This window comes from Antechinus flavipes, chromosome 4 (assembly GCF_016432865.1).
Source record: "Antechinus flavipes isolate AdamAnt ecotype Samford, QLD, Australia chromosome 4, AdamAnt_v2, whole genome shotgun sequence".
In the NCBI taxonomy this organism is placed as follows: Eukaryota; Metazoa; Chordata; class Mammalia; order Dasyuromorphia; family Dasyuridae; genus Antechinus; species Antechinus flavipes.
In genome coordinates, this window is record NC_067401.1 from 178,973,814 (window position 1) to 178,989,131 (window position 15,318).

At 32.8% G+C, this 15,318-nt stretch overlaps 1 protein-coding gene across 1 annotated transcript in view; it reads left to right on the forward strand.

Annotated features, from left to right (window-relative positions):
- The first annotated feature begins 350 nt into the window (after positions 1–350).
- LOC127560763 (piggyBac transposable element-derived protein 1-like) overlaps positions 351–15,318 on the forward strand; it is a 35,216-nt gene continuing 20,248 nt past the window's right edge. Inside the window, exon 1 of the mRNA XM_051995620.1 lies at positions 351–610. The gene's annotated coding sequence lies outside the window, so the exon portion shown is untranslated. The remainder of the gene's footprint in view (positions 611–15,318) is intronic.

Here is a 15,318-nt window from a genome sequence, read left to right on the forward strand (position 1 = left end):
TTTTAAGGAAAATAATTTTTTAAAAAACCACTTTCATCAATAAAGAGAAAAAGAGCAGATCAACTAAGGGCATACAATTAAAAAAAAAAAAAGGAAAATTGAAATAAATAACTTGAAAACCTGAAAACCAAAGGTTATCAAAATTGAGAGGAAAAATATCTTCTAATTAATTAATAAATAAAACCAAAAGCTTTTTTAAGGAAGTAGAAAAGAATAAACCATCAGTTAACTTTTTTTTTTTTTTTTTTTTTTTTAAGTAAAACAAATTGTCATTGTTTAGTTATGTCTGACTCTTTGTGATGCCATTTGGGGTTTTCCTGGCAAAGAAACCAGAGTAGTTTGCCATTTTCTTATGCAACTTATTTTACAGATGAGGAAAGTGGAGACAAAGGAAGGTTAAAAACTTTCCAAGATTACCAGATAGGAAGCGGAAGCTTCCAAAATTACTACATAGGAAGCGGAAATGTAAGTGTTACAGATACACACCTGGCTTTGTGAGTCTCGTCATTTCGTACTCTCCTTTCTGGGGAACCCATCTGAGCTCCAACATCTTTGCCTCTCAGTTGGGCATCCACTGGCGCTCTCCCTTCTGCAGCCCGCGGCGCTTTCGGTGAGTGGGGCGGTACCCCAAAAGGGCTGCGGGAGGGTGGGCTGAGTAGCCCCTCTTTCCAACTAAGCTCTTCTAAAACAATGCCTAATAGAAAATGTTTACGAATGCAGGTTAGGTAGGACAATGATAAGAGATGCAAAGGCTGAGGGATAATTCTGAGATCTAGGAAGGTTTCGTGGAAAGATTGCATTCCGAGTTGTGTCTTGTGGAAAAGGTAGAATGTGTTGTCTGCAGGCAGCTATTTGAGCTGGGGTGGGTTGTTCCAAGCGTGGGAGGCAACTTGGTTAGAGGGGAGTGCAGGTAGCAGAACAACTTTGTGAGCTATTACGTATGGTGTGTTAACAGTAGGACAGTAGTGTTAAAGGAATATTGAAGCCAGGTTGCTAGGAGATTTTAGGAAGCTCCTTTTTGAGAGGGGGAGTGACATGTTTATAAATTCATATGTTCATGTATATGCCTTAAAATGGTCATTTTGTTCCATGTCAAATGCCTACCATTTCTCTATCTGACCATAACCTTGGATTATTCCAGCTACCTTTATGCTTTATTTCCCAAAAATTTTTTCTTAGCCCACAATGTGATTGTCAATTCCTTCATCCCTTATTACTTTTTCCTTATCATCAACCCTGCTCTCTGATTTCACTTTCCCCCCTTCTTAGTGACTCTCTTCTGATTTCATCTTTACTCAGACTTTACACAGTACTTACAAATCTCTTGGCCCTTTAGCTTACTGCTACTTATTTCTTGTCTATTCCCAACTTTGCATTTCTCCCATCATCTACATCGTCCCCTATTCCTTCTACTCACATGCTAAATGGAAATAAGTCACATTCCTAAGCCAACTGGATACTACAGTTCATATTATCTAACTTCTGTTGAACTTTCTGTGAAACAAGCTTGTTTGTTCTTTGTTCTTTAAAAGAAACATGACAATTTTGTCACTGAAATCCCCCAAGATATCTTGAGTTTACATCTAGCATCATGCTTACATTCAAATCACTTTGGCTCCCTTTGATTGACCAATTGACCAGTAGATCCTAGGCCAACTCCTCTTTTATCTTTGAGTCATGATTGGCTCGGAGTGAATTGAGCAATTGTTTCTGTTTTGGCCAAAACCTCTGAGAGGGTCTTCCCTTCCCAGATTGATTGATTAATTTTTGACTAGGTAAAAGAGAGTCTTCTCTACCTCATTTTTTACTTAGTTTAATCACTGATTGGCTGTTGCCTTTTAGCTTAAAAAGTCCTATATCTCCCACTGCGTCCAGGGCCATTTCCTGATATCCTGATCTGTATCTTGTCCAAAGAAGGTGAGGCGATTTCTTTGACAAAGAGACCTACCTCCGTTTCAATTGATAAATGATGGACAGAAGCAGCTACACCCAAAGAAAGAACACTGGGAAATGAATGTAAACTATTTGCATTTTTGCTTTTCTACCCAGGTTATTTTTACCTTCTGAATCCAATTCTCCATGTGCAACAAGAGAACTGTTTGGTTCTGCAAACATATATTGTATCTAGGATATAACACAACATATTTAATATATATGGGACTGCTTTCCATCTAGGGGAGGGGGAGGAGAGAGAGAGGGGAAAAACTGGAACAAAAGCGAGTGCAAGGGATAATGTTGTAAAAAATTACTCTGGCATGGGTTCTGTCAATAAAAAGTTATTATAAAATTTAAAAAGAAAAAAACATATGCCAGGATAATTTTTCACTATTGACCCTTGCAAAACCTTGTGTTCCAATTTCCCTCCCTTCCTCCCACCCCCTCTCCTGGATGGCAAATAATCCAGTATGTTAAACATGGTAAATATATATATAAATCCAATATAAGCATATGTATTTATACAATTATCTTGCTACACAAGAAGAATCAGATCAAAAAGGAAAAAAAAATGAGAAAGAAAATAAAATTCAAGCAAACAGAAAAAAAAAAAACAAAAACAAAGAAGGTGAGGCTAGTGACTTTGCATAGCCTTCCCTCACCTAAATCCATTTCATTTGCATGTCATAGCAATACCTTACTGAAGTCCTGGGCTTCTTGCCCCTATTTGCCTCATTTCCTCATCTGCAAAATAGGGGTACATTGAAGAAGGAAATGGCAAATGACTCAAGTAGCTTTGCCAAGAAAATGCCATTCTCATGAGCCTCTTCCTACCTCTGCAAAGAAGAGTTATGGGGGATGCTTTCTACTGGGGGCCATGCTTGTTCTTTATAGTTTCATATTAATCTCAAATTGTTTTATTGTTTTTTCTATTTTCATTGTTGTAATCATTATATATGGTTTATTTTGGCTCTTACCTTATTCTACATTAGTTCATATAAGTCTTTCCATATGTCTCTGTATTCAAAATATTTTTTATTTCTTTTTAAAATTTTAATTATTTCTTTTTTTTAACATTTTTTTCTTTTGAAATTTTGACTTCCAAATCCTCTTCCTCCTTCCCAATCCTTTCCCATTTGCAGAGAAGGCAAGATATGTAATATCAATTATACATGTGAAATCATGTAAAACACATTTTCATATTAGCCAAAACTTTTTGCTATTTTTTTAAAAAGCAAGAACAAAGGAAAAATTATACTTCAATTTGCACTCAGAGTTAATCAATTCTCTCTCTGGAGATGGACAGTAGTTTTTCATCATAAATCCTTTGAAATTGTCTTTATAATAATCAGAGCATTATATTGATGAGAGCCCTATATTGCTCAGAGCAGTCAAGTCTTTCATAGTTGATCATCATTACTTCATTGCTTTTACTATGCACAATCATCAGTTCTCATTTTACTTTGCATCAGCTCATATGGCTTGCCATGTTTTTCTGAAATCACTTGTTCATTGTTTCTTATAGCATTGTAGTATTCCTTCACAATCATATGCTGCAGCTTGTTTGGCCTTTTTCCAATTGATTAGCATCCCTTCAATTTCCAATTCTTTAATATCAAAAAAGTATTTAAATATTTTTGAATATACAGATTCTTTTATTTTTTCTTTGATTTCTTTGGGATAGAGGCTTAGTGATAGTACTGCTAGATTTGCAGTTTTATAACCCTTTGGGCATACTTACAAATTATTTTCCCAAATGGTTGGACTCATTGCCACACCAGCACTTTATTATTGTATCTCTTCTTCCCTAATCCCCTAGCATTTATCATTTTTGATAGGTGTAAAGTGGTACTTTAGAGGTTTTTAATTTTCATTTCTGTAATCAAATGATTTAGAGCATTTTTTCATGACTATATTTTGTCTTGTTTTTATCCTTAGACCACTTGGGGAATGTCTCATATTTTTATAAACTTGGTTCAGTATGTATTTGAGGAATAAGGACTTCATCAAAAAAATTACTATGGCAGTTTTTTATATTACTTCATTGTCTACTAAATTACCATTTAGTATAATACAATTTTCCTAATTTATCTTTTAATTAGGTCTGTTTTGGTTTTTGTTCATGATTGCTAACACTGCCTTTTTTACTTTAGGTGAAGCATTATTAGATTCTGCACCAGCACTTTATTTTAATCCTACAAATGTTTTTGTTTCAATTGTGTCTCTTGAAAAAAAAAAACCGTATATTGTTGGATTCTGCTGTTCTAATCCATTCTGTTGTTTCTGTTTTATTATTGATCTCATCTTATACACATTCACACGATTATTAACTGTGTCTTTCCCTTCATCCCATTTTCTACTGTTTCTTCCCCTTCCCCACTTTTTAATCCTTTTCCCTCCTCAAAAGTCTATTTTGCTTCTAACCACTGCTTCCCTTAATTCATAATCCATTTTATCACTTTATTCTGCCTCCATTAATCCATCTTATTCTCTCTATATCTATATCTATATCTATATCTATATCTATACATATATATACACACACACACACACACACATAAATATATACATATTCTTCCTTCTTTGAGTCAATTTTGATGAGAGCAAAGTTAGGTTCAAGCATTGCCTGCAACTCCTATACACACATACACACAATTTCCCCCTCCATTATAAATCTCTGCCTTGTGTGCCTTTTAAGGTGAGAAAAATTTCCCCATTCTGCCACTTCCTTCTCCCCTTCTCCCAATACATCCCTCTTTTTCATCCTTTCATTTTTTTCAGATCATTTTAACATAATCAGCTCAAAACCATGTTCTCTATGTATACCTCTTTTTAACTATCCTGATAATGATAATATTCATAAGAGTTACACATATCATCTTCCTAGATAGGACTGCAAATAGTCTAACTTTTTTGAGTCTCATGATTACTCTTTCATGTTCACCTTTTTTGCTTCTCTTGAGTTTTCTGTTTAAATGTCAGATTTTGTGTTCAGCTCTGGCCTTTTCATTGGGATTGTTTAAAAGTCCTCTATTTTACTTACATGAACTAATGCAAAGTGAAGTAAGCAGAACCAGGAGAATTTTGTACACAGTAATAGCATTATACGATGATCAGTTGTGAATGACATAACTGTTCTCAGCAATACAAGGATCTAAGACAATTCCAAAGGATTTTTGATGAAAAATGATATCAAATTGTAGAGAAAGAACAGAGGGAGTCTGAATACAGATAAAACATGCTATTTTTCATTTTCTTTATTTTTTGTTTTGTTTTTTGGTCCATTTTCTATTACAACATGACTAATATGGAAATGTGTTTTACATGATTACACATGTATAACCTATATAAAATTGTTTACAATCTCAGAAAAGACGAGAGAGGGGTAAGAAGAAAGAAAATTTTGGAACTAATATTGTTTTTAAAATCAATGTTAAAATTGTTTTAACATGTAATTATGAAAAAATATTTTTTAAAAAAAGTTATAGGCCAGAACTTGAAACAAGGTGCTAAGTCACTGAAATTGATAGAGACAATGCTTATGTACTTAGTTCACAACTTTAGAGTCCACACCTTTAAGAGAGTTCACACATTAGAGTTCACACTTTTAAGAGATCGTATATAAGGAGGAGCTCCCACAAACCCACTAGAGACTTCGGGAGATTCACAAGTCAGAAACCCACAAGCCCAATCTCTTGGAGGCAGAGTCAAATTGTAGAGAAAGTTTAACTTTTAACTTTCAGATCAATTCATTCCATTTTCCACCTTTGGCTGAAGCCTTTGGATTCAGAGGGAGCTAGAGGCTGAAGCTGGCAGAGGCAAAGTACTAGTGGTAAGAGCTCTTGGAACCAAGGAGAGAGATAGGCCTCCAAGAAAGCTAACCAGGCTATTTTGGAAGAGATAATAAAGGACTGGACTTTAACAGCTGGCTGCATTTGAGGTGATTATTGAATTTAACTGAAACTAAAGCTGCCTCCAGAAGCCCACCAAGAAACCTGCTCCCAATTTGGAACTATGCTCAAAAAGTTATCAAACTATGCATACCCTTTGATCCAGCAGTGTTTCTACTGGGCTTATACCCCAAAGAGATACTAAAGAAAGGAAAGGGACCTGTATGTGCCAAAATGTTTGTGGCAGCCCTGTTTGTAGTGGCTAGAAGCTGGAAAATGAAAGGATGTCCATCAATTGGAGAATGGTTGAGTAAATTGTGGTATATGAATGTTATGGAATATTATTGTTCTGTAAGGAATGACCAGCAGGATGAATACAGAGAGGACTGGCGAGACTTACATGAACTGATGCTGAGTGAAATGAGCAGAACCAGGAGATCATTATATACCTCAACAACGATACTGTTTGAGGATGTATTCTGATGGAAGTGGATCTCTTCGATAAAGAGAGCCTTAATTGATCAAAGATGGACAGAAGCAGCTACACCCAGAGAAAGAACACTGGGAAATGAATATAAGCTGCTTGCATTTTTGTTTTTCTTCCCAGGTTATTTATACCTTCTGAATTCAATTCTCCCTGTGCAACAAGAAAACTGTTCAGTTCTGCACACATATATTGTATCTAGGATATACTGTAACCCATTCAACATGTAAAGGACTGCTTGCCATCTGGGGGAAAGGTTGGAGGGAGGGAGGGGAAAAATCGGAACAGAAGTGAATGCAAGGGATAATGCTGTAAAAAATTACCCTGGCATGCATTCTATCAATAAAAAGTCATTTTAAAAAATTGAATAAATAAATAAATAAATGAAAAAGAAGCTTGCTCCCAGAGAACAATTATATTTTAGAGAAGAACATTATACTCTATTTCTATTTTTTTCTTTCCTGAAGGATTATATTCAGTTTTGCTGGGTAGGTTATTCTTGTTTGTAACCTCAGCTCCTTGGCCCTCTAAAATATGATATTCCAAGCCCTCTGCTTTTTTTTTTTTTTTTTAAAGGATGGAAGCCACTAAATTTTGTGAAATTCTGACTGGTGTCACAATATGTGATTAGTTTCTTTCTGGCTGCTTGGAGTATTTTCTCTTGGATCTGGGAGTTCTGGAATTTGGTTATAATATTCCTGGGAGTTTTCATTTTGAGATCTCTTTTAAGAGATGTATTATATATATGCATTATATATTTCAACAATAATACTATATGATGATCAATTCTGATGGACCTGGCCATCTTCAACAATGAGATGAACCAAATCAGTTCCAGTGGAGCAGTAATGAACTGAACCAGTTACACCCAGCAAAAGAACTCTGGGAGATGACTAAGAACCATTACATTGAATTCCCAATCCCTATATTTTTGCCTGCCTGCATTTTTGATTTCTTCACAGGCTAATTGTACAATATTTCAGAGTCCGATTCTTTTTGTACTGCAAAATATGGTTTTGACATGTATACTTTTGTATTTAATTTATACTTTAACATATTTAACATGTATTGGTCATCCTGCCATCTAGGGGAGGGGATGGGGGAAGGAGGTGAAAAAATGGAACAAAAGGTTTGGCAATTGTCAATGCTGTAAAATTACCCATGCATATAACTTGTAAATAAAAAGCTATTAAAAATTTTTTAAAAAGAGATGATCAGTAGATTCTTTCCATTTCTCTTCATAATTTCTTCAAAGATTCTATCTGGGTTGTTTCTTTAATAATAGCTTTCAGATAGCCCAGTAATTTTTTTAAAATCTCTCCTTGATTTATTTCCCAGGTCAGTTGTTTTTTCCATGAGATAGTTCATATTTTCTTATATTTTGTCATTCTTTTGATTTTGTTTTACTGTTTCCTGATGTCCCATAGAGTAATTAGTTTTCACTTACCCAGTTGTAATTTTTAGCAGTAATTTTTCCCAAATATATGCAAAGATATTTTTCAACATTTACCTGTGTGAAACCTTGTGTTTCAATTTTTTTTCTTTCTCCCCACACCACCCTACCCAAGAAACAATCAATATAGGTTATACATGTGCAATTATTTTAAACATATTTCCATATTTGTCATGCTGCACTAGAAAAATCAGATCAAAAGAGAAAAAATGAGAAAGAAAAAAATACAATCAACTAAACAATAAAAATATAAGCAACAACAAAAAAAGGTGAAAATACTATTCTTTGATTCACATTCATTATCCATAGTTCTCTCTCTGAATTTAGATGGCATTTTCCATCTATTGTAATTGACTCATTGTTGAGAAGAGCCAAGTCCATCACATTTGATCATCACATAATTTGTTATTACTGTGTACAAAGTGCTCTTGATTCTGCTCACTCTACACTTTTCTGAAATCAGCCTGCTCATTATTTTTTATAGAATAATAATATTCCATTACATTCATATACTTTGAATTATTCAGCCATTTGCCAGCTAAGGGTCATCTACTTAATTTCCCATTTCTTGCCACTGCAAAAAGGGCTGCTACAAATATTTTTGTACAAGTAGGTATTTTTTCCTCTTTTATGATCTTTTGGTAAAGGACTGCTGCATCAAAGGGCCATGTGGGCATAGTTCCAAATTGCTTTCCAGAATAGTTGAATCAGTTTACAACTCCACCAACAACGCATTAGTGTCCCAGTTTTCTCAAATCCTCTCCATTTATCATTATCTTTTCCTGTTATCTTAGCTAATCTGAGAGGTATGTAATGATGCCTCAGAGTTATCTTAATTTACATTTCTCTCATCAATAATGATTATGTTTTCATGCGACTATAAATAGCTTTAATTTCTTCATCTGAAAATTGTTCATATTCTTTGACCTTTTATCAATTGGGGAATGGCTTATAGTTTTTTAGATTTGAATCAGTTCTCTATATATTTTAGAAATAAGACCTTTATCAGAAACACTCACTGTAAATCCCTTCCCCCCCCCCAACTTTATGCTTCCCTTCTAATCTTGGCTGCATTGATTTTGTTTGTGCAAAACTTTTTTAACGTAATGAAATTAAAATTATTCAATGAATATTTCATAATGTTCTCTAGTTCTTCTTTGATCATAAATTCCTCTTTTCTGTACAGATCTGAAAAATGAACTATCCTCTTATTCTCTTAATTTGCTTATAATATCACCCTTTATGTCCAAATCATAAATTCATTTTTAACTCAATTTTCAGTTTCTCAGTTTTTAGCAAATAGAAATTCATTTCCTAAGTAATATATATTTTCATGTTTATTGAACATTGGTTTATTTTTTTATATTTTATTATTATATTATATTTATATTATATATTATTAATATTATATCATATTTATATTATATAAATATAATTATTTTATATTACATTTATATTATCATTATATTATAAAATAACATTTTACATTATTATATTTATATTATATTATATATTCTTATTGTTTATATATTATATATAATATTATATATTTTATTTTTTATTATTATATAAATATAAACATATTTATATTATTTATATCACATCATTTTGTATAATTAAAATATATTATATTGTTATTAATATTATATCAAAATATTATATATTATATAAATATTGTTATAATATTTTATGTTATTATTATATTATATTATAACTTTTTATATACAAAACATATACATGGGTAATTTTTCAATAATGACCCTTGCAAAAACTTCTGTTACAACTTTTCCCGTCCTTCTCTCCATCCCCTCCCCTAGATGGCAGATAGTACCATATATATATTAAATATGTTAAAGTATATGTTAAATACAATATTTGTATACATATTTATATAGTTATCTTGTTGCACAAGAAAGATTGGATTTAGAAAGAAGGTAAAAATAATCTGAGAAGAAAAAACAAAAATGGAATTAAACAGTAAAAGAAAGAGTAGAAATGTTATGTTGTGGTTCATACTCATTTCCCAGTGTTCTTTCTCTGGGTGTAGCTGGTTCTGTTCATTACAGATCAATTGGAATTGATTTGGATCCTCTCATTGTTGAAGGGAGCCACATCCATCAGAATAGATCATCATGTAGTATTGTTGAAGTGATAATGATTTCCTGGTTCTGCTCATTTCACTCAGCATCAGTTTATGTAAGTCTCTTTAGGCCTTTCTGAAATCTTCCTGCTGGTCATTTCTTATAGAACAATAGTATTCCATAACATTCATATACTACAATTTCATTCAGCCATCCTCCAATTGGTGGGCATCCCTTCGATTTCCAGTTTCTATCCACTGCAAAAAGAGCTGTCACAAACAATTTTACACATACAGGAGCCTTTCCTTCTTTAATATCTCTTTGGGAAATAAGCCCAGTAGTAATATTGCTGGATCAAAGGGTATGCACAGTTTGATAACTTTTTGAGTAAAGTTCCAAATTGCTCTCCAGAATGATTGGATCCATTCACAACTCCACCAACAATGTATCAGTGTTCCAGTATTCCTACATCCCCTTCAACATTTGTTATTGTCTTTATCTGTCATCTTAGCCAATCTGAGAAGTGTGTAGTGATATCTCAGAGTTGTCTTAATTTGCATTTAATGTTGCAAATCAACATTGATTTGGAAAACCTTTTCATATGAGTGGAAATAGTATCAATTTCTTCTTCTGAAAATTGTTCATATCCTTTGACCATTTATCAATTGATTTCTTATAAATTAGAGTCAATTCCCTATATACTTTGGAGATGAGGCCTTTATCAGAATCTTTAGGTGTAAAAATATTTCCCCAGTTTATTGCTTCCCTTCTAATCCTGTCCACATTAGTTTTATTTGTACAAAAGCTTTTCAATTTGATAAAATCAAAAATTTCTATTTTGTGATCAATGATGATCTCTAGTTCTTTTTTGGTTCTTTCCTTCCTTCTCCACAGGTCTGAGAGATAAACTATCCTATGTTCTTCTAATTTATTTATAATCTCATTATGCCTAGATCATGGACCCATTTTGATCTTATCTTGGTGTATGGTGTTAAGTATGGGTCATTGCCTACTTTCTGCCTTATTAATTTCCAATTTTCCAGCAATTTTTATCAACTAATGAATTCTTTTTTTTTTAAATAATTTTTTATTGACAGAACCCATGCCAGGGTAATTTTTTACAACATTATCCCTTGCACTCACTTCTGTTCTGATTTTTTCTCTCCCTCTCTCCACTCCCTCCCCCAGATGGCAAGCAGTTCTATATATGTTAAATATGTCGCAGTATATCCTAGATACAATACATATTTGCAGAACCGAATAGTTCTCTTGTTGCACAGGAAGAATTGGATTCAAAAGGGAAAAATAACCTGGGAAGAAAAACCAAAATGTAAACAGTTTACATTCATTTCCCAGTGTTCTTTCTTTGCATATAGTTGCTTCTGTCTATCACTGATCAATTGAAACTGAGTTAGATCTTCTTTTTGTCAAAGAAATCCACTTCTATCAGAATAATCCTCATATAGTATCGTTGTTGAAATATATAATGATCTCCTGATTCTGCTCATTTCACTTAGCATCTGTTCATGTAAAGTCTCTCCAAGCCTCTCTGTATTCATCCTGCTGGTCATTTCTTACAGAACAATAATATTCCATAACATTCATATACCACAATTTACTCAACAATTCTCCAATTGATGGGCATCCATTCATTTTCCATTGTCTTTGTGTTTTGGGTTTAGGGTCTTTGGATTTGTCAAACACTAGATTGCTATAGTTAATTGACTACTTTGTCCTGTGAATCTAGTCTATTCCACTGATCAACTAGTCTGTTTCTTAGCCAATAACAAATGGTTTTGGTGACCGCTGCTTTCTAATATAGTTTTAGATCAGGTACAGTTAGGCCACCTTCATTTGATTTTTTTTTTTATTAGTTCCCTTGAAATTCTTGACCTTTTGTTCTTCCAGATAAATTTTGTTATTTTTTCTAGGTCATTAAAATAGTTTCTTGGGATTCTGATTGGTATAACACTAAATAAATAGATTAGTTTAGGTAGTATTGTCATCTTTATTATATTTGCCCGACCTATCCAAGAGCACAATATTTTTCCAATTGTTTAGATCTGACTTTATTTGTGTAGAAAGTGTTTTGTAGTTTTGCTCATATAGTTTCTGACTTTCCCTTGGCAGATAGATTCCCAAATGTTTTATACTATCGACAATTATTTTAAATGCAATTTCTCTTTGTATCTCTTGTTGTTGGATTTTGTTAGTGATGTATAAAAATGCTCATGATTTATGTGGATTTATTTTGTATCCTCCAACTTTGCTAAAGTTGTGAATTATTTCTAATAGCTTTTTAGTAGATTCTCTGGGGTTCTCTAAATATACCATCATGTCACCTGCAAAGAGTGATAATTTGGTTTCATTACCTATTCTAATTCCTTTGAATTTCTTTTTGATCTCTTATTGCTGAAGCTAGTGTTTCTAATACAATATTGAATGGTAATGGTGAAAGTGGGCAATCTTGTTTCACTCCTGATTTTACTGGAGTTTATCACCAGTTTATCACCACTACATATGATGCTTACTGATGATTTTAAATGAATGCTAATGACTCTTTTAAGGAAAATTCCATTTATTCCTCTATTGTCTAGTGTTGTTGCTTTTTTAAATAAGAATGGGTGTTGAATTTTATCAAATGCTTTTTCTATATCTATTGAGATGATCATATGGGTTTTGTTAATTTGATTATTGATATAGCCAATTATGCTAACAGTTTTCCTAATATTGAACCAGCCCTGAATTCCTGATATAAATCCTACTTGGTCCTGGAGATGATTTTCTGTAATCTTTTTGCTAAGATTTTATTTAAGATTTTTGCATCGATGTTCATTAGAGAGATTGGTCTATAATTTTCTTTCTCTGTTTTCATCCTACCTGGTTTAGGTATCAGTACCATGTCTGTGTCATAAAAGGAATTTGGTAGGACTCCTTCATTCTCTATTTTTTCAAATAGTTTATATGGCATTGGAGTTCATTGTTCTTTTAAGTGTTTGGTAGAATTCACATGTAAATCCATCTGGTTCTGGGGATTTTTTTTTTTTTATGGTGTTGATTAATAGCTTGTTCTATTTCTTTTTCTAAAATGGGACTATTTAGCCAATTTACTTCTTCCTCTGTTAATCTGGGCAATCTATGTTTTTGAAGGTATTCATCCATTTCATTTAAGTTATCAAATTTATTGGCATAAAGTTGAGCAAAGTAACTCCTAATTATTGCTCTAATTTCCTCTTCATTAGTAGAAATTTCTCCCTTTTCATTGTTAAGACTAACAATTTGATTTTCCGCTTTGCTTTTTCTAATCAAATTTACCAAAGGTTTATCTATTTTGTTGTTTTTTTCATAAAACCAACTCTTAGTTTTATTTTTTAATTCAATAGTTTTTTTACTTTCAATTTTATTGCTCTCTCCTTTTATTTTTAGTATTTTAAGTTTAATGTTTGATTGGGGGTTTTTAATTTATTCTTTTTCTTTCTTTCTTTCCTTTTTTTTTTTTTAGTTGTAAGCCTAATTAATTGATTTTCTCTTTCTCTATTTTAGGCAAGTAAGCCTCTTAGAGATATAAAAGTTCCCCTTATTACCACCTTGGCTGCATCACACACATTCTGGTATAATTCTCATTATTGTCATTATCTTGGGTGAAATTATTAATTGTGTCTATGATTTTCTGTTTCACCCAATCATTCTTTAGGATGAAATTATTTAGTTTCCAATTACGTTTTGGTCTATTTATCTCTAGCTTTTTATTGAATGTAATTTTAATTGCGTCATGATCTAAGAAGGATGCATTTACTATTTCTGCCTTTCTGTATTGAATTTGAGGTCTTTATGTCCTAATATATGGTCAATTTGTACTCCTTTCTGTCTTCATTTAATTTTCTTCAAAGATTTATCATACCTAACTTTTCTAGTATTCTATTTACCTCTTTGACTTCTTTCTTATTTATTTTGTAGTTTGATTTATCTAATTCTGAGAGTGCAAGGTTGAGATCTCCCAGTATTATAGTTTTGCTGTCTATTTCTTCTTGCAACTTTCTTAATTTCTCTTTTAAGAATTTAGATCCTACACCACTTGGTGCATATATGTTTAATATTGATATTGCTTCATTATCTATGCTACCCTTTAGCAAGATATAGTGCCCTTCCTTATCTCTTTTAAGTAGATCAATTTTTGCTTTTGCTTGATCTGAGATCAATATGGCTACCCCTGCTTTTTTGACTTCACCTGAAGCATAGTAGATTCTGCTACAACCTTTTACCTTTATTCTGTATGTATAACCCTGCTTTCAAGTGTGTTTTCTGTAAACAACATATTGTAGGATTCTGGCTTTTAATGCAGTCTGCTATCTACCTCTCTTTTATGAGGGAGTTTACCCCATTCACATTTATGGTTAAAACTACCAATTCATTATTTTCTGCCATCTTACTGTCCACAAATTATGCTTTTCTCTTTCTTTTCCCCTTTACCCCCCCTCCCCAGGATTAGACTTATGAGTACCACCTGCCCCACACAGCACTTTCTCTTTAGAATCCCTCCTTTCCTGTCCCTCCTTCCCTCCCTTTTCTTAAATCTTTTCTTTATTTCTGTATTCCCTTCTATTTACCCTAACCCTTCCCTTTTTGCTTTTCCCTTCCTACTTTTCAGTGAGGTGGGAGAAACCAAATATGTCTAATATTTCCTCTTTGAGCCAAATCTGATGAAAGTAAGATTCACACAATATTTATCCCCTTTCCTTCTTTCCCTCACATATAATAGCTTTCCTTTGCCTCTTTGTGAGATGTAATTTTCCTCTTTTTACCTTCACTTTTCCCTTTTTCTGATACAATCTCTTTTTCACTTCTAGTTCCTTTTTTATAACAGTAAAACCAAATTATACATGTACTCTTTATGTATATCCATATTAGAAATACATTTCTCAAGTTCTTTTTATCTTTTTATGCTTCTCTTGAGTCCTATATTTGAAGGTCAAACTTTGTTTAGGTCTGTTTTTTTTTTTTTTTTTTTTTGTTTTGTTTTTTTTTTTTGTTAGGAATAAGTAGAATTCACCTATTTAATTGAATGTCCGTCTTCTTCCATGGAAGAAAATGCTCAGTTTGGGTGGGTAAGTTATTCTTGGCTGCATACCAAGTTCTTTTGCCTTTCAGATTCCAGGCCTTTTGATCCTTTAATATGGATGCTGCTAGATTCTGAGTGAACCTTATTGTGGCTCCTTGGTATTTGAATTGTTTTTATCTGGCTGCTTTTGTATTTTTTCCTTGGTCTGATAGTTCTGGAATTTAGCCACAATATTTCTTGGAGTTTTGATTTTGGGATCTCTTTCAATAGGTGATCGATGAATTCTTTCAATTCAATAGATGAAGGCTATTTTGCCTTCTGTTTCTATAACATCTGTGCAGTTCTCTTTGATGATTTCCTGAAAAATAGTATGTAGTCTCTTTTTTTCATCATGATTTTCAGGGAGTCTAATAATC